This window comes from Heptranchias perlo, chromosome 20, assembly GCF_035084215.1.
Source record: "Heptranchias perlo isolate sHepPer1 chromosome 20, sHepPer1.hap1, whole genome shotgun sequence".
NCBI lineage: Eukaryota > Metazoa > Chordata > Chondrichthyes > Hexanchiformes > Hexanchidae > Heptranchias > Heptranchias perlo.
This window is the reverse complement of record NC_090344.1, coordinates 7630655-7648760: the sequence shown is the minus strand read 5'-3', so window position 1 is coordinate 7648760 and position 18106 is coordinate 7630655. Positions and strand designations below refer to the sequence as shown.

Sequence of the window (18106 nt, the reverse complement as noted above, 5' to 3'; positions counted from 1 at the left end):
AAATCTCTCTACAAAATGGCCGGCCCCTTATCTTGAGATTATAACCATTAGTTCTAGACTCTCCAGCGTGAGGAAACAGCATCCCAGTATGTACCCTGTCAAGCCCTCTAAGAATTTTATATGTTTCAATGAGATCACCTCATTATTGTAAACTGCAGAGAATATAGGCCCATTCTACTCAATCTCTCCTCACAGGACAACCCTCTTATCCCAGGAATCAATCTAGTGAACCTTTGTTGCACCCACCCGAAGACAAGTGCATCGATCCGCAGATAAGGAGATCTGCCAGGTGAATTAGATGTTTGTTGCAAACACGGAGAATTAATGAAACCAAGACTTCCCTGCAGAGCAAGGAGTTGGAAAGAAAGATGCTGGGCATTGAGAGGCGAAGGATTTGGTATGTTGCAGGATGAATGGACAAAAGGATCTCAACTCCCTGCTTCTTTTCTACACTGATAAATCGAGACAAAAATATAATCTCCGTGCTTCTTTCAGATAATGAATGTCTGAATGCTCAAGAGATCACTGATCCAAGCCAATTATCTCCACTCGCACTCTTCTTCCACGTTGCTTAGCTTTGAAATTGTGCATTTTTTCACACTGGGATTCAACTTGAAGAAAACGAAGCTGTGATCAGCTGGTGTTGTTCAGGAAACGGAGTGCAAGAAGATACATAAAAGGCCAATGATAACAGTGACTGTTCGAACACTGTGAGCTACAGTTAAAGATTAGCAACATTTAAAGTGTCAGGCAGCAGATATTTTCCAAGTCATGACAGAAATGGCAAGAAAATTTCACACTCTGGATCTTGACCCTTCCCCTCGGATTCTCACTTTGAACAAGTGGGATTTGTTTTGAGACAGGATGTCCCAGCTCTCCGCCTTTAAAGGGACAAGGACAGGACCAGATGTGCTGAATGGCATTTCTTTTTGACTTCACTGCAGTGCCTAGAAACCCTGCTCACTATGGTCTGTGTGTGTTTGATGGGACAGCATAGAGGGTGTGGAGGGAGCTTTACTCTGTATCTAACCCGGGCTTTCCCTGCCCTGAGAGTGTTTGACGGGGCAGTGTAGAGGGAGCTTTACTCTCTATCTAACCCGTACTGTCCCTGCCATGGGAGAATTTGATGGAACAGTGTAGAGGGAGCATTACTCTGTGTCTAACCTGTGCTGTAGGTATCCTGGGTGTGATTGATAGGGCAGTCCTGAGGGAGCTTTACTCTGTATCTAACCCGTACTGTACATACCCCAGGAGTGTTTGATGGGACAATTTAGAAGGTACTTTACTTTGTATCTAACCCGTGCTGTACATACCCGAGGAGGGTTTGGTGGTACAGTGAAGAGGGAGCTTTACTCTATATGTAACGCTTGCTGTACCTGCCCTGGGCGTGTTTGATGGTGCAGTGCAGAGGGTCTTTAGTCTGTATCTAACCCGTGCTGTACCTGACTGGAGAGTGTTGACACTGGGTGCTCACCTCGATGAGAACAACATTTAACCCGAAGATGATAAGATAAACCCATCTGCTCCTCCCCTGTACACAGACCTTGGGAGACATTGAGTGTACCTAACATATTTAGACAATGCCCATAATCAATTTTTGAACACCTCCCTCAGATCTCCCCTTACCGTTCTTTGTCCTATGAAAAGAGTCCCAGTTTCTCTAATCTCTCCTCATATCTAAAGTCTCTCGTCACTGATATTTCACATTTCAGTGAATCATTTCTGCACTCTCTCCATGGCATTGACATCCTTCCGAGTGTAAGATCCCCAAAACTTGACACAATATTCTAACCGCAGCCTAACCAATAACTTGTACAGGTTTACATGGCCTCTGTCCTTTTGTACTCTATACCCCTATTTGTAAAACCGAGGATCACATGTATTTTTCAACCACTTTATCAACTTGATCTCCCACTTTTAAAGGTTTGTGTATTTGAACACTTTGCAGGTTTAGAGATATTAACATAACATGGCTACAAGACATTGACATTAAATGTCTGATGCAATGTGTATTATGGGAAAGAGAAGTTTAATCTGAGTTAGAAACTCAAACATGCGCTTGACTGCAGGCAGGTCGTCATGGCAACACTAATCAGCCATTCCATTCCACAGAGTCGGCTGGTTGGAATCTCTAATCCGATAAGGGGAAGGAACAGGAATTCGTCTGTTATTAACCATAATATAAACCTGAACCAGAGTGAGCAATATAGTAGATTAGATTGTAATCTGTGATGCTTATTTAATGAATATGAAATGTTAACTCCTGATGTTAAGTAGCATACAGGGTAAGATAAGGCAGAAAAGGAAAGCTTATGTCAGACACCGAGAGCTCAATAATACAGAAAGCCGAGAGGAGTATAAAAAGTGCAGGGGTGAAATTAAAAAGGAAATTAGGAAACCAAAGAGAGAGCATCAAAAAATATTGGCAAATAAAATCAAGGAAAATCCAAAGATGTTTTATGAATACATTAAGAGCAAGAGGAAAATGAAGGAAAGGGTAGGGCCTTTTAGAGACCAAAAAATGAACCTATGTGTCGAGGCAGAAGATGTAGGTCTGGTTCTTAATGAATACTTTGCTTCCGTCTTCACAAAAGAGAGGGATGGTGCAGACATTGTAGTTAAGGAGAAGGTGTGTGAAATATTGGGTGCGATAAACTTAGTGAGAGAAGCAGCATTAAGGGGTTTAGCATCTTTGAAAGCAGATAAATCACCAGGGTCGGATGAAATGTATCACAGGGTGTTACAAGATGCAAGGGAGGAAATAACGGAGGCCCTAACCATCATTTTCCAATTCTCAGTGGATACAGGCGTGGTGCTGGAGGATTGGAGGACTGCTAATGTTGTACTATTGTTTAAAAAGGGAGCGAGGGACAGACCGAGTAATTACAGGCCAGTTAGTCTAACTTTGGTGGTGGGCAAGTTTAAGAATCAATTCTGAGGGACATGATAAACCATCACTTAGAAAGGCACGGAGTAATCAAGGACAGTCAGCGTGGATTTGTTATGGGAAGGTCGTGTCTGACTAACTTGATTGAATTTTTTGAGGAGGTAACAAGGAGAGTCGATGAGGGTAATGCATTTGATGTAGTCTACATGGATTTTGGCAAGAGTTTTGACAAGATTGCACATGGCAGACTGGTAAAAAGGTACAATCCCATGGGATCCAAGGGAGAGTTGCAAGTTGGATCCAAAATTGGCTCAGTGGCAGGAAGAAAAGGGTGATGATCGACGGGTGTTTTTTTGACTGGAAGGCTGTTTCCAGTGGGGTTCCGCAGAGCTCAGTACTCGGTCCCTTGCTTTTTGTGATGTATATGAATGATTTGGACTTAAATGTAGGGGGCTTGATCAAGAAGTTTGCAGGTGATACAAAATTGGTCGCATGGTTGATAGTGAGAAGGAAGCTGTAGAGTGCAGGAAGATATCAATGGACTGGTCAGGTGGGCATAAAAGTGGTAAATGGAATTCAATCCGGAGAAGTGTGAGGTAATGAATTTGGGACCAGCAAATAAGGCAAGGGAGTACACAATAAATGGGAGGATACTGAACGGTGTAGAAGAAGTGAGGGACCTTGGAATGCATGTCCACAGATCCCTGAAGGTAGCAGGATAGGTAGATAAGGTGGTTAACAAGGCATATGGAATTCTTTCCTTTACTAGCCACGGCATAGACCAGGGAGGTTATGCTGGAACTGTATTTTACACTGGTTAGGCCACAACTTGAGTACTGTGTACAGTTCTGGTCACCACAATACAGGAAGGGTGTAATTTCACTTGATTGGGTACAGGGGAGATTTACGAGGATGTTGCCAGGACTGGATAATTTTATGAACGAGGAAAGATTGGATAGGCTGGGATTGTTCTCTTTGAAACAGAGGAGGCTGAGGAGTAATTTCATTGAGGTGTACAAAATTATGTGTGGCCGTGATAGGCTGGGTAGCAAGGACCGATTTCCCTTAGCAGAGAAGTCAATAAACAAAGGGCAGGGCATAGATTTAAAGTGATTGGTAGTAGGATTATTGTGGAGCTGAGGAAAACATTTTTCACCCAGAGGGTGAGAGGTGTCTGGAACTCACTGCCTGAAAGGGTGGTCGAGGCAGAAACCCTGAACTCATTTAAAAGGTACCCGGATATGCACCTGAAGTGCTGTGACCTAAAAGGCCATGGACCAAGTGCTGGAAAGTGGGATTAGGCTGGATGGGACGAATGGCCTCCTTCTGTGCCGTAAATTTTCTATGATTCTATGATTCTAATTAACAGTAAGCAGGGTAGTTCAGGGATCAGGAGAACACTACTGAAGAAAAGTAACTGCTGGGAACCAAGCAATGTGTCCTTGTAAACCACAGATTAGGGAAGTTGCAGCTCCAGTGACAGATGGATCACAACAGGGTATAAAAATGAGGGGATACTGATGTAAGGGGCTTTTGGGACTGGAGACACCGGAGATCAAGCTCAGGGCGTCCGTCATTCCATCCAGAGGACTGATCTCGTCTACACGGGGGATTTTCATGTTTACTCTGGAACGGTAGAAGCAAGAGAATTTGCTCATATATTTCTTAATGAGGTATTAAAGTTGCTGACTCTCAGACTTGTTAATTAATAAGACAATGCATCAGTTAGAACCTTCCACACCTAAGTCTCTTTGCTGCTCGACTTTAAGACTTTGACCATTTAGTTTACATTTCATCTCATTTTTCTTCCTCTCAAAATGCATCCCGTCACATTTCTCTGCATTAAATTTCACCTGCCCCATTTACTAACCCGTGGACATCACAATTGCCCAAGGTGCCAATTTTGGCGTCATCTAGAAATCTTCACCTTTTGTCCCACATATCCAAGCTCAGATCATTCTCTATATTGAGAAGAGCCATGGTAACACTGACCCTGGGGAACACCACTATTAATATCCCTCCAGTCTGAAGAACATCCATTAACCACTACTCTCTGTTTTCTGCCCTTTACACAACTTCCTATCCACACTGCCTCATTCCCGATAATAAGGGCAGTATTAATTTTATCAACAAGCCTCCTGTCCGGCATCTTACCAAACACCCTTTCACAATCAATGTACACAATATCCACTACATTCCCTTTATCAGTCGACTTGAGTTATCTCAAATGATCCATGTTGGCTGTTCTTAATTAATGTGTTTTTCTAACAAATGTTGAAATGCTTGCTCCACCTCATCTGCTTTGATCTGTTTCAAAACGCAACAGAAAGATCAAGTCGTCTTCTGGAGTTTAAGATAAATTAGATTTTAAAAATTATGTTTAAGACAATGACGGGCATCTGGGCTCAGACCCGCCCATTCTGTGCCGCAACTCTCGCCCCTCACACACTCCGATTGATTGGAGGAACAACTCACCCGCTCACCCCTCCAGTCAATTTCCGCTCCTCCTATTGATACGGAACTCTCCTTCATCACCATGGTGGGATTAGTGTTGACACTGACATCCTGAGGTGCAGTTCGAAAATAAACCTTAATTGAACCCGTCAGTTGCAACATTTAATAAAACGAAATTAATAAAAGTTACCGTAAAAAATATTTTCTGGAGTTTACCAAAGTGGTGGAGCGTCTGCGCTGTATGTTTGTGCCAGTTTAAATGGCACGAAGAGCTGGGGTTTCAGTTAATTTTATTTTCCTTGGTCCAAACGCGCTCTCGCTTCTTCCAATGGATTTGCTTCTCAGCAAGATGTTAAGACCAGCAATGGCGGCTGCAACACCCAGCATGCAGCACGGTACAGATTGTGCCCTATCTGAATCAGTGGAGCACAGCGCGCAGGCGCAGTCTGACTCATTATCGGGCAGTGTGTCCTGAGCATGCGCGGTCAGTCGAGGCTGCGGGAGGAGCGCGTTCGGTGCAGGTGAGAGGATCGGAGCAAGAGGATCAATAAACCCCGGGGCCCGGGTCCGGGCTCAGGCCCAGGCTCAGGCTTCACAAACCCCGAGTGTGGCCCCAGACCCGAATATAAAACAGTGAACATTATCCCCCCTCACTACCCGCCGGTTTCCGGTTTCTCCCGTTTCGCTCCGGACCAACTCTCAACAAAAGGCCGCGGCCCCGCGCCTGCGCGGTGTGAACTGGGAATTCTCAGGGAGCGTCTGTAAATGAAGGAGAAATGGTGATCGGTCAGGGAGCGTCTGTAAATGAAGGAGAAATGGTGATCGGTCAGGGAGTGTCTATAAATGAAGGAGAAATGGTGATCGGTCAGGGAGCGTCTGTAAATGAAGGAGAAATGGTGATCGGTCAGGGAGCGTCTGTAAATGAAGGAGAAATGGTGATCGGTCAGGGAGCGTCTGTAAATGAAGGAGAAATCGTGATCGGTCAGGGAGTGTCTATAAATGAAGGAGAAATGGTATTCGGTCAGGGAGCATCTGTAAATGAAGGAGAAATCGTGATCGATAAGGGAACATATGCAAATGAGGGGGAAATTGTTATCGGTCAACGAGCGTTTGTAAATGAAGGAGAAATGGTGATCATTCAGGGAGCATCGGTAAATGAAGGAGAAATGGTGATCAGTTAGGGGGAGTCTGTAAATGAAGGAGAAATGGTGATCATTCAGGGAGCATCAGTAAATGAAGGAGAAATGGTGATCAGTCAGGGGGAGGCTGTAAATGAAGGAGAAATGGTGATCAGTCAGGGAGCATCGGTAAATGAAGAAGAGATGGTGATCTCTTTTCCTTCAGTCATCCAGGGAGCTCTAGCTTTGGATGCTATTCCTTTGCTCCTCGTGGGAATCAGTCTACTCTCAACCAAACCCACTCCTTGAAGGCCTCCCATTGTTCAATTACTGTTTTGTTGCCAATTTTTGATACCAATCCACCTGGACAAGATCCCATTTTAACTCATGAAATTAGCCCTCCTCCAGTTAAGAATTTTCACATTTGACTGTCCCTTGTCCTTTTCCATAACTGTTCTAAACCTAATGAGATTATGATCACTGCTGCCCCACTGAAACATGCTCCACCTGCCCCACTTCATTCTCCACACCGAGCCCACTGCTGTAATCACATTCACTCTCTCACATTCACTCTCTCACACTCACTCTCTCACACTCACTCTCTCACACTCACTCTCTCACACTCACTCTCTCACACTCACTCTCTCACACTCACTCTCTCACATTCACTCTCTCACCCTTTCACTCATGGTTCAGGGCCACTGAAAGATGATGCAATGTGTTTGGATTTCAGCACAGGGAGGAGGGAGAGTGTGTGGGACGGGGATTTACAGCTTTGAGGAATAAGAGAGGAAAGAATGTTCCATAGAACGTCGAGTTATCTGATCTGAATTTTTATCCTGTACTTACAGTGATAACTTTTATAAACTCCTTTTACAGGGTATTAGAAGGGGAGGATTTGCAGACAGGAAACTCAAACCAAAGATCACGTCACGATCTGACAGATTCATTTGATTCATCAGGACTTGAAGATCATCGGCCTTTGAATGTGGAAGGAGAAATGTTTGTCTGTTCTATCTCTGGGAGAAGATTTCAAACATCAGTGTGAGTGGAAAAGCACCAAGACACACACACCCGAGTGAGAGTGTTCCAGTGCACTGACTGTGGAAAGAGCTTTAACCAGTTACATAGCCTGAAAAAACATCACACCATTCACAGCGGGGAGAAACTGTACACGTGTTCTGTGTGTGGACGAGGCTTCAACTGATCATCCAACCTGGAGAGACACAAGGACACCCGGACCACGGAGAAACCGTGGAAATGTGGGGACTGTGGGAAGGGATTAAATTACCCGTCACTGCTGGAAACTCATCGACGCAATCACACCGGGGAGAGACCGTTCACCTGCTCCGTGTGTGGGAAGGGATTCACTCAGTCATACAGCCTCCTGATGCACCAGCGATTTCACTCTGATAAGCGACCTTTTAAGTGTTCGAATTGTGAAAAGAGGTTTAAAAGCAAAAGTAACCTGCTGACACACCAACGCATTCACACCGGGGAGAGGCCGTTCACCTGCACCGTGTGTGGGAAGGGATTCACTCGGTCATCTCAGCTTCTGTCACACCAGCGAGTTCACACTGAGGAGAGGCCGTTCTCCTGCTCCGTGTGTGGGAAGGGATTCACTGGTTCATCCACCCTGCTGACACACCAGCGAGTTCACACTAGGGAGAGCCCGTTCACCTGCTCCGTGTGTAAGAAGAGATTCACTCAGTCATCCCACCTTTTGTCACACCAGCGAGTTCACTCTGATGAGAGACCTTTTAAATGTTCTGACTGTGAGAAGAGGTTTAAAAGCAAAAGGAATCTGCTGACACACCAACGCACTCACACTGGGGAGAGGCCGTTCACCTGCTCCGTGTGTGGGAAGGGATTCACTCGGTCATCCATCGTGCTGACACACCAGCGAGTTCACACTGGGGAGAGGCCTTTCAACTGCTCTGTGTGTAAGAAGAGATTCACTCAGTCATCCCACCTTCTGCAACACCAGCAAGTTCACTCTGATGAGAGACCTTTTAAATGTTCTGACTGTGGGAAGAGAATTAAAATCAGAATTGAACTATTGAGACACCAACGCACTCACACTGGGGAGAGGCCGTTCACCTGCTCCTTGTGTGAGAAGAGATTTACTCGGTCATCCAACCTTCTGTCACACCAGCGAGTTCACACTGATGAGAGACCTTTTAAATGTTCTGACTGTGAGAAGAGATTCAACAGCAAAATTGATCTGCTGTCACACCAACGCAGTCACACTGGGGAGTGGCCGTTCACCTGCACTGCATGTGGGAAGGGATTCACTCGGTCATCCACCCTGTTGATGCACCAACGCACCCACACTGGGGAGAGGCCGTTCACCTGCTCTGTGTGTGGGAAGGGATTCACTCGGTCATCCACTCTGCTGACACACCAGCGAGCTCACACTGGGGAGAGGCCATTCACCTGCTCTGTGTGTAAGAAGAGATTCACTCAATCATCACACCTTCTGTCACACCAGCGAGTTCACACTGATGAGAGACCTTTTAAGTGTCCTGACTGTGAGAAGAGATTTAAAATCAGAAACGAAATGGTGAGACACCAACGCACTCACACTGGGGAGAGGCCGTTCACCTGCTCCGTGTGTCAGAAGAGATTTACTCGGTCATCCAACCTTCTGTCACACCAGCGAGTTCACTCCGATGAGAGACCTTTTAAATGTTCTGACTGTGAGAAGAGATTTAAAAGCAAAATTGATCTGCTGACACACCAGCGCACTCACACTGGGGAGAGGCCGTTCACCTGTTCCTTCTGTGAGAAGAGATTTACCCGGTCATCCACCCTGCTGAGACACCAGCGAGTTCACTCTGGTGAGAGACCTTTAAATGTTCTGACTTTGGGAAGAGATTTAAAATCAGAAACGAACTGCTGAGACATCGACGCACTGACACAGGGGAGCGACTGTTCACCTGCTCCGTGTGTGGGAAGGGATTCACTAATTCATCCCACCTTCTGAAACATCAACTTGTTCACACTATTGAGTGACCTGTTAATTCACTGACTGTGAGAAGAGCTTTAAAAGCAGAAATGAACTGCTGACACATCAACTCACGCCCATTGGGGAGAGACTGTTCACCTGCTCCGTGTGTGGGAAGGGATTCACTCAGTCATCACACGTGCTGAGACACCAGCGAGTTCACATATGACTGCAGGGGTCGGATTCTGCTGTTAATCCCATCCAGGACTGAACCATGTTCATTCTGACAGTTGGGGTTTGTTTCTGCTGATGTCAATAACCCCTATAACTGGGCTGGAGTTTAATAATCTGGATATCTGTTAAATAAATCAGATTTGTTTTAAACACCTTGTTGTAGATTTTAGTCTTTCCCACCTGAGTGTTTAGCATCACCTGACTGGAGCTCAGAAAGGACAATCTGGGGGGAGGATCGTCCGGTGGGAACAGAACTTCAGCCTGGACACAGTCCTTCAGGGCCACACTGAGAGGGGCAAACGGCACTTTGGTCTTTCTCGTCTCCCTTCACTGAGAGCAAAGTGGCCGTGAGGCATCCAGTCTAAAAATGACAGTGGTAATTATTCTATGAAGATTTCACCTGTTTGAGTGACAGTCCTGAGTCTACCATTTAAGGCAGGCGTTAACTCATTTAAAATAAACCCGTTAAAAATAAATGAGTTAAAGTCTGCATTAAAATAGCAGAGGGAGGAGTTCACAGGAGCCTGTTAACTGCTGGTACAATTATACAACAGTCATTCGATCTCCAGATAAAGAAGGACCTGCAGTGTGTTTCCAGAATTCATGGTTTTATTGATGTGTGCGTGTTAGACACCAGGATCACTAAAAATACACGACCCGGACCATCCACAGGGTGGGGGCGATCCCGACAGTTACTCTGGGATCACTCCCACTGCGGAACTCCACCACTGACCCTGCTGAAGGTTGCAGGCTCAGGGAGTGGGGCCTCCAGGAGTGGACTGTAAGATAGCTGACAAAGATATGCTGAGGAACCAGAGGGATCCTTACTAAGGAACCGTCTGGGATTTTACCTGTCAGTGTGGGTCTCGGGGTGAATGATTCCTGACTCCCCGAACTGTCTTACATTTAACCCAGATCAGATCAGGATGAATTCAGTTTACAGGAAAATTGGGACAAATATCACCCACAATCGAGGGAGACAAAAGCAGCCATTAGAGAATCTCAGAGATCTTTGGAAAAGAAGATGGTGCACAATTGTGGGAATAATAGCAAATGTCTTTCCAGCTACGTCAGGAGTCAGAAGACCATTAAAGATGGTTTAGGTCCACTCAAAGACAGTTCAGGACAGATTCCCGGGCTATGGCAGAGCTGTTAAATGACTATTTCTCATCAGCCTACACTCCTGTGGATGAGGCTCAGATTCCAACTGTGGGATGTGCTGTCAACAATAACATCATAAATATTAAAATAGAAAGGGATGTCACTTTGGATAAAATGTGAACTCTCAAAATACTTTGTGCTCCAGGTCCAGATGATATCCACCCCTGGGTGTTTAAAGAGATGGGACGGGTGCTCTGTGAGCCCCTTGCCTGTATCTTCAACAGCTCAATAGAGTCAGGGATTGTCCCCTGAGATTGGAAGGGAGCTCATGTAGTTCCCATTTTCATTAAAGGGGACAAATCAGAGCCGGGGTATGACAGGCCCATCAGTGTGACCTCGATCAGAGGGAAGATGCTTGAAGGGATCCTAAGAGATGCTGTTTATCATCACGGGGAAAGAGAAGGGGCCATTAGAGATACTCAACACGGCTTCTGGGAAAGAAGGTCGTGTCTCACGAACTTGCTTGAGTTTTTTGAAGAAGTTGCTGGGTTAGTGGATGAGGGTAATCCGGTTCACATTGTCTATCTCAGGGGTGTCAAACTCATTTCCTTTGGTGAACCTGATCCGATATCATGACACTTGGCCTGGACCACATTCAGCAAAAGTTATTAAACTGGAAATAGATGAAAATGAACTCTATTGTTACTTACGTACATTTAGATGTTGTTTACTGCTACTGCTGCTCCCGATACCTGGCGCCTCTTAGCTTGAACTATTGCACCAACATTTGGAGTAAATGACTGGGCTGAGGCCTGTCTTGGATAAAAACATGAGGACCACTTGTCATTACAGAACTGTGTGCCCCAAACACTAACCGTGGAAGTGAATTCCACAGACTGACAACTCCCTATGTAAAGAAGTTTCTCTTGACTACTGCTCTAAAACAGATAGCAAGGGTTAATTGTAGCGACTCACACTGTATAAGGTGAAAAGTGATGTTCCACAAGAATTGGTTCTGGGACCACTGTTCACAATTCACATAAATGATTTGGACTCGGGAATCGGAAGTACAATTTCAAAATTTACAGATCACACCAGATTGGCGGGTGGGGTGGAGTTTAGATAATATTAATGAAGATTGCGACCAAATACAAAATACATTAATAAACTTGCAAAATGGGTGTTTAATGCAGATGACAGTGGAGTGGAGCATTTTGGTGGCAAGAATTTGGAAATTGTGCCCTGTATACCCAAATCCAAGTCATTAATGTATATCAAGAAAAGCAGTGGTCCCAGCACCGACCCCTGGGGAACACCACTGGACACCTCCCTCCATTCCGAAAAACAACCGTTCACCACTACACTCTGTTTGCTGTTATTTAGCGAATTTTGTATCAATGCTGCTACTGCCCCCTTTATTCCATGGGCTTCAATCTTGATGACAAGCCCATTATGCAGCACTTTATCTAACGCCTTTTGGAAGTCCATGCACACCACATCAACTGCATTGCCTTCATCGACCCTCTTTGTTACCTTATCAAAAAACTGTATCAAGTTAGTTAAACACGATTTGCCTTTAACAAATCCGTGCTGGCTTTCCCTCATCCTTGTCCAAGTGACTGCTAATTCTATCCCGGATTATCGTTGCTGGAACTTTCCCCACTACCGAGGTTAAACTGACTGGTCTGTAGATGCTGGGTTTTATCTTTCACCCTTTCTTGAACAAGGGTGTAACATTTGCAATTCCTCAGTCCTCTGGCATCACCCCCATATCTAAGGATGTTTGGAGGTTTTTTGCCAGTACCTCTGCAATTTCCACCGTTACTTCCCTCAGCAACCGAGGATGCATCTCATCCGGACCAGGTGATGTTTCTACTTTAAGTCCAGCCAACCTTTCAAGTACCTCCTCTTTATGAATTTTTAGCCAATCCAGTATCTCAACTACATCTTCCTTTACTGACATTCTGGCAGCATCTTCTTCCTTGGTGAAGACAGATGCAAAGTATTTATTTAGTACCTCAGCCATGCTCACTGCCTCCCACTGCTACTTCCTCACTATAACTGGGGCTGGTGGTGCAATGCATAACACGTCTGATTATAGATCAGAAGACTGTAAGTTCAACTCCTCACTTGGCATGGATTTTTTTTTTGCAAACTGTGCATTATTTTATGGCTGTCAATACCTTGCAAGCTGTCCGACTTGGTGGTACTGCCTGGCTCCATACCTGGTAAGTGCCTTTTCAGTACCAGCAAGCAGTGCATCAGTGTCATAATCTGCAGGTCCTGAATTCAATCTTCAGAGAAGGCATCAGGGATTACGAAGCTTATTTTCCATCTCTCACCTCATCTTTCCATCTTTTCTGCATCGGAAAATCAAGAGCTTTTGCTGACTGCAGCCCATCAAAAGATTTGCTGCCCCTTGACCTCTCAGTACCCAAACACACAGTGAAGTTTAGGAAGTTCATGGGCTATGGACTCGCTGACAACACTCTTGTTTCTGTATAATTGCACCAAGACAATCGGTGAGTGGAGAATATAATCAACGATCCCACTACTTCTCACGGGCCAAGTGACCGCTCTGCCAGTTGATCTAATTCCTCGTTTGCTGTTTGTAAATCGTCCTTCACAGTTCCCGCCTCGCACTCGCCTAAAAGCTGCTCCACAACCAGCAGAGAAATCTTGCCTTGGGTTGCCGCTCCCTGAATATATGAAATACTTTGCTCCAATCGGCGGTATCGAGCATCAGCAAGTGAGGAACAGCAGAACGGGAAGCCACAGTAATCATGAATGATGCTGAGAAGAGCCCGAGCCTGCGGAAGGAAGACGAGGTCACCGGAAAGCAACAGCCGCTGGAGCTTGAGGGAGCAGCGTGAGCCCTGACTGACTGACTGATCGAAGACCTTTTTGCCTGAAATTGAGGGCGATTTGAAGTGTTGCTGCTCAAAGGCACTCCCTGCTGGTGAGCAGAGGGAAATGCTCGAGTGAAACAGCCGTGCTCGGGCAGAGACAGAAAGCTTTCAGGTTTGAGAAAGGAGAAGTGGTGTCCTGTGACTCAGTGGCAACATGTTAATCTGTAAACTGCCGTTAAAGTTCAGAGAGCGACCTTGAGGTAATTACTGCTTATTCCAAAAGCACACTCACTCCTTCGAGCCGGAATTGAACCAGCGACCTAAGGATTACTTCAATTGTTTAATTCACTACAGTCCTCCGCTCTACCAGCTGAGCTATCGAAGGGAAGTGATACAAAAGATTGTCTTTGGTGATTGTTCACCGTGCGCCTGTTGACATGTTCAGACTCGTGGAGTCCGGTGCTGATCGAAGACTTCTTTTGCCTGAAAGCGAGAGCTGAGTGTTTTGAAGTATTGCTGCTCAAAAGCACTCCCTGCTGGTGAGCAGAGGCAAAACAGCCTTGTTTGGGCAGACACAGAAAGTTCTGAAGTTTGTGAAAGGAAAAGAGGCGTCCTGTGCTTTCATGGCAACATGTTAATCTGCACGTTGCGTGTAAAGTTAAGAGAGCGACCTTGAACTAATTGCTGCTTATTGCAAAATCACGCGTACTCCTTCGAGGAGGAATTGAACAAATGATGTAAGGGTGCCTTTGTCTTATTTTCCACGACAGTCTTGTCACTCTGCCAGCTGAGATATCAATGGGAAGCAGCAAAAATGTTTCACTTTGGTGATTGTTCACCGTGCACCTTTGACACAACCGGACTCGTGGATTCCAGTGCTCATGACTGAGGCTGACTCGGTACCTGCTCATACCGCAGCGCTGTGGGAGTGGGAGCTGCTCCGTGTTCTCCACAGCCTGGGCCAGTGACACAATGAATAATGTGACTGATTATTGATCTGGATATTGTGGGTTCAAGTTTACGGAGGGTGTAAAGTGGAAGGCCGGGCCTGGAGAGCATTGGAATAGTCGAGTCTAGAGATAAACAAAGGCACGGATGAGGGTTTCAGCAGCAGAACATCAATCTGGCAGTTGAGATTTGTTTCTGCTGATGTTAATAACCGCTATAACTGGGCTGAAATTCAATATTCTGGATCTATGTCAAATAAATCAACTTTATTTCAAACAGAATGGGTCAATTACTTGATGAATTCAAGGTAAGAGACTAATTGATGTCCTAATTACCGATTATTATGCCTTTTCTCCTTTCTCACTGTAGATTAATTCAGTTCTCATACCTTCAATTACTCTCATGGCCAAGTCCCAGTTCCCCGGTCCTTCCCGAGTGCCTCTCCCAGCCTTGGGATCCAGGGAAGGTATCGGTAATGTACCCGGGATCACTAAACACAAAACCCAGTCTGTGAATCACTTTCAGCTACTGGACTTATCGTGTGTCCCACAGCATCTCTCTCACCTTCGATGTGTGAATAGAGCATCAGGCCTGGAAATCTCGTCTTCAATTTAAATCCACTCTGCAAATGTATTTAACAAAATACAAACAAGTAAACACATCACGGCCCAATAATCCAGCACTAAATTCAAAGGAGTAAGTCTGTTATCAAACTCCTTGAGTGGACAGAATAAAGAAAAATCCCAACTCTAAGATCCCCTCGAATCCTTTGCAAATACCTTTCAAATCTTGACAATAATCAACAAGTCTAATTTAATGTTGATCTTTATCTTGAGTGGGGTTGGAATACAGAAGTGATGCTTCAGTTGTAAAGAACCTTGGTCAGACCCCATCTGGAGAACTGGGCACTGAACCTAAGGAGAGATAAATCGGCCTTGGGAAAGATACAGTGCAGATTCACCAGAATGACGCAGGGGTTAAAAGGATTAAATTATGAGGACGGGTTGCATAAACTTGGTTTTTATTCCAATGAGTTTAAAACATTGAGATGTGATCTCATCGAGATGTTTAAAATAATAAAGGGATTCAATAAGGTAGATACAGAGAAATGATTTAATCTGGAGGGGGAATCCAGAACAAGAGGGCATAAGAAATAGGAGCATGAGTGGGCCATACGGCCCCTCGAGCCTGCTCTGCCATTCAGTAAGTACATGGCTGATCTTCTACCTTAACTCCACTTTCCTGCCTGATTCCTTGAGTCCTTCTGTGTCCAAAAATCTCTCGATCTCATTCTTGTATATATTCAACGTCTGAGCGTCCACAGCCCTCTGGGGTAGAGAATTCCAAAAATTCACCACCTTCTGAGTGAAGAAATTTTTCCTTATCTCTGTCCTAAATGGCAGATCCCTTATCCTGAGACTATGCCTCCTAGTTCGAGACTCTCCAGCCAGGGGAAACAGCCTCTCAGCATCTACCCTGTCAAGCCCTCTAAGAATTTTAGACGTGTCAATTAGATCACCTCTCATTCTTCTAAATTCCAGAGATTATAGGGCCATTCTGTTCAATCTCTCCTCACACAACAACCATCTCATCCCAGGAATCAATCCAGTGAACCTTTGTGGCACCCCCTCGAAGGCAAGTATATCCTTCCTCCGGTAAGGAGACCAAAACTGTACACAGTACTCCAGGTGTGGTCTCACCAAAGCCCCATATAATTGCAGCAAGACTTCCTTACTCTTATACTCCAACCCCCTTGCAATAAAGGCCAACATTCCATTTGCTTTCCTAATTGTTTGCTGTACCTGTATATTAACTTCATGTGATCCGTGTACACGGACACCCAAAACCCTCTGAACAACAGCATTTCTTAGTCTCTCACCTTTTAAAAAAATATTCTGCTTTTCTATTCTTCCCACCAAAGTGAATAATTTCACATTTCCCCACATGATACTCCATCTGCCAACTTCTTGATGATCTTAACATTAGAGCGAGGTCATTTATGAGCAAAATAAGATAGTAATTTTTCACACAAATGGTGGTGGAAATCATAAACTCACTTCCCCGAAAGGCTGTGGATGCTGGGGCTCGATTGAAATGTTCAATATTGAGATTGATGGGTTTGTGTTGTGTGAGGGTTGAAAGGGATCTGGAGCTTGAATCTGATCAACAAGCCTCCTGTCCGGCATCTTCTCAAACACTTTTTAACAATCCATCTTCACAACCTCCATTGCATTTTATCCCCACACTGTGTTATTCCCTCCAATAATCCCTGCTGTCTGTCCTGAATTAATCCATTTCATTCCCAATGTTGAAATCTTTGCTCCACCCACTCGGTTCCATCGGTTTTTCTCCACAACACAAAGGGCCAGTTTTCCCCAAGAGTTTCACACCAATCAGCTTTCAAAATGAGGCAGAGTTTCAGCCAATGAGGGAGATCCGGGCTCAGCCCCGCCCACTCGGTGCCGCAAGTCCCGCCCCTCACACACTCCCATTGGTTGGAGGACCAACCGCCCGCTCGGTCCTCCAGTCCCTCTCCGCTCTTCCTATTGGTCCGGAGCTCCCGTCAATCACCCGGGCAGTGTGAGCTGAGCATGCGCGGCGGGCGGGGAGTGAGGCCGAGATCGTGTCCGCAACAGGTGAGAGATGGGCGGGGGGAGCGGGTTAATAAACCCCGGGGGAGGGGGCGGGGGCTTCACAAACCCCGAGTGCGGCCCCGGGCCCGAATATCAAACAGTGAACATTCTCCTCTCTCTCTCTACACTCCGGGGGCTCCGGTTTAGATCAGACCCGAAACTCGACAAACGGCCCGCGGCCTCCGAGCATGCGCAGAGTCAGGGTCAAACCTCGTGACTCATCGAATCAGGGAGCGTCTGTAAATGAAGGAGAAATGGTGATCGGTCAGGGAGCGTCTGTAAATGAAGGAGAAATTGTGATCGGTCAGGGAGCGTCTGTAAATGAAGGAGAAATGATGATTGGTCAGGGAGCGTCTGTAAATGAAGGAGAAATGATGATTGGTCAGGGAGCATCTGTAAATGAAGGAGATACGGTGATCGGTCAGGGAGCGTCTGTAAATGAAGGAGAAATGGTGATTTGTCAGGGAGCGTCTGTAAATGAAGGAGAAAAGATGATTGGTCAGGGAGCGTCTGTAAATGAAGGAGGTATGGTGATCGGTCAGGGAGCGTCTGTAAATGAAGGAGAAATGGTGACGGGTCAGGGAGCGTATGTAAATGAAGGAAAAATGATGATTGGTCAGGGAGCGTCTGTAAATGAAGGAGATATGGTGATCGGTCAGGGAGCGTCTGTAAATGAAGGAGAAATGGTGATCGGTCAGGGAGCGTCTGGAAATGAAGGAGAAATGGTGAACGGTCAGGGAGCGTCTGGAAATGAAGGAGAAATGCTGAACGGTCAGGGAGCGTTTGGAAATGAAGGAGAAATGGTGAACGGTTAGGGAGCATCTGTAAATGAAGGAGAAATGGTGATCGGTGGGGGAGTGTCTGTTGATGAAGGAGAAATGGTGATCAGTCAGGAAGTGTCCGTTAATGAAGGAGAAATGTGGATTGGTCAGGGA

The 18106-nt window shown here is 45.6% G+C and overlaps 1 non-coding gene and 1 pseudogene across 1 annotated transcript; one reads left to right on the top strand and one right to left on the bottom strand.

Moving 5' to 3' along the window:
• Positions 1-7686: 7686 nt before the first annotated feature.
• The window catches only part of LOC137335598 (zinc finger protein 850-like), a 103796-nt pseudogene continuing 93376 nt past the window's right edge, over positions 7687-18106 (top strand).
• Positions 13883-13975, bottom strand: trnay-gua (transfer RNA tyrosine (anticodon GUA)). Its single transcript has 2 exons — positions 13939-13975; positions 13883-13918 (listed from the first exon to the last, which is right to left on the bottom strand). It is a non-coding gene; the product is annotated as a tRNA-Tyr (tRNA).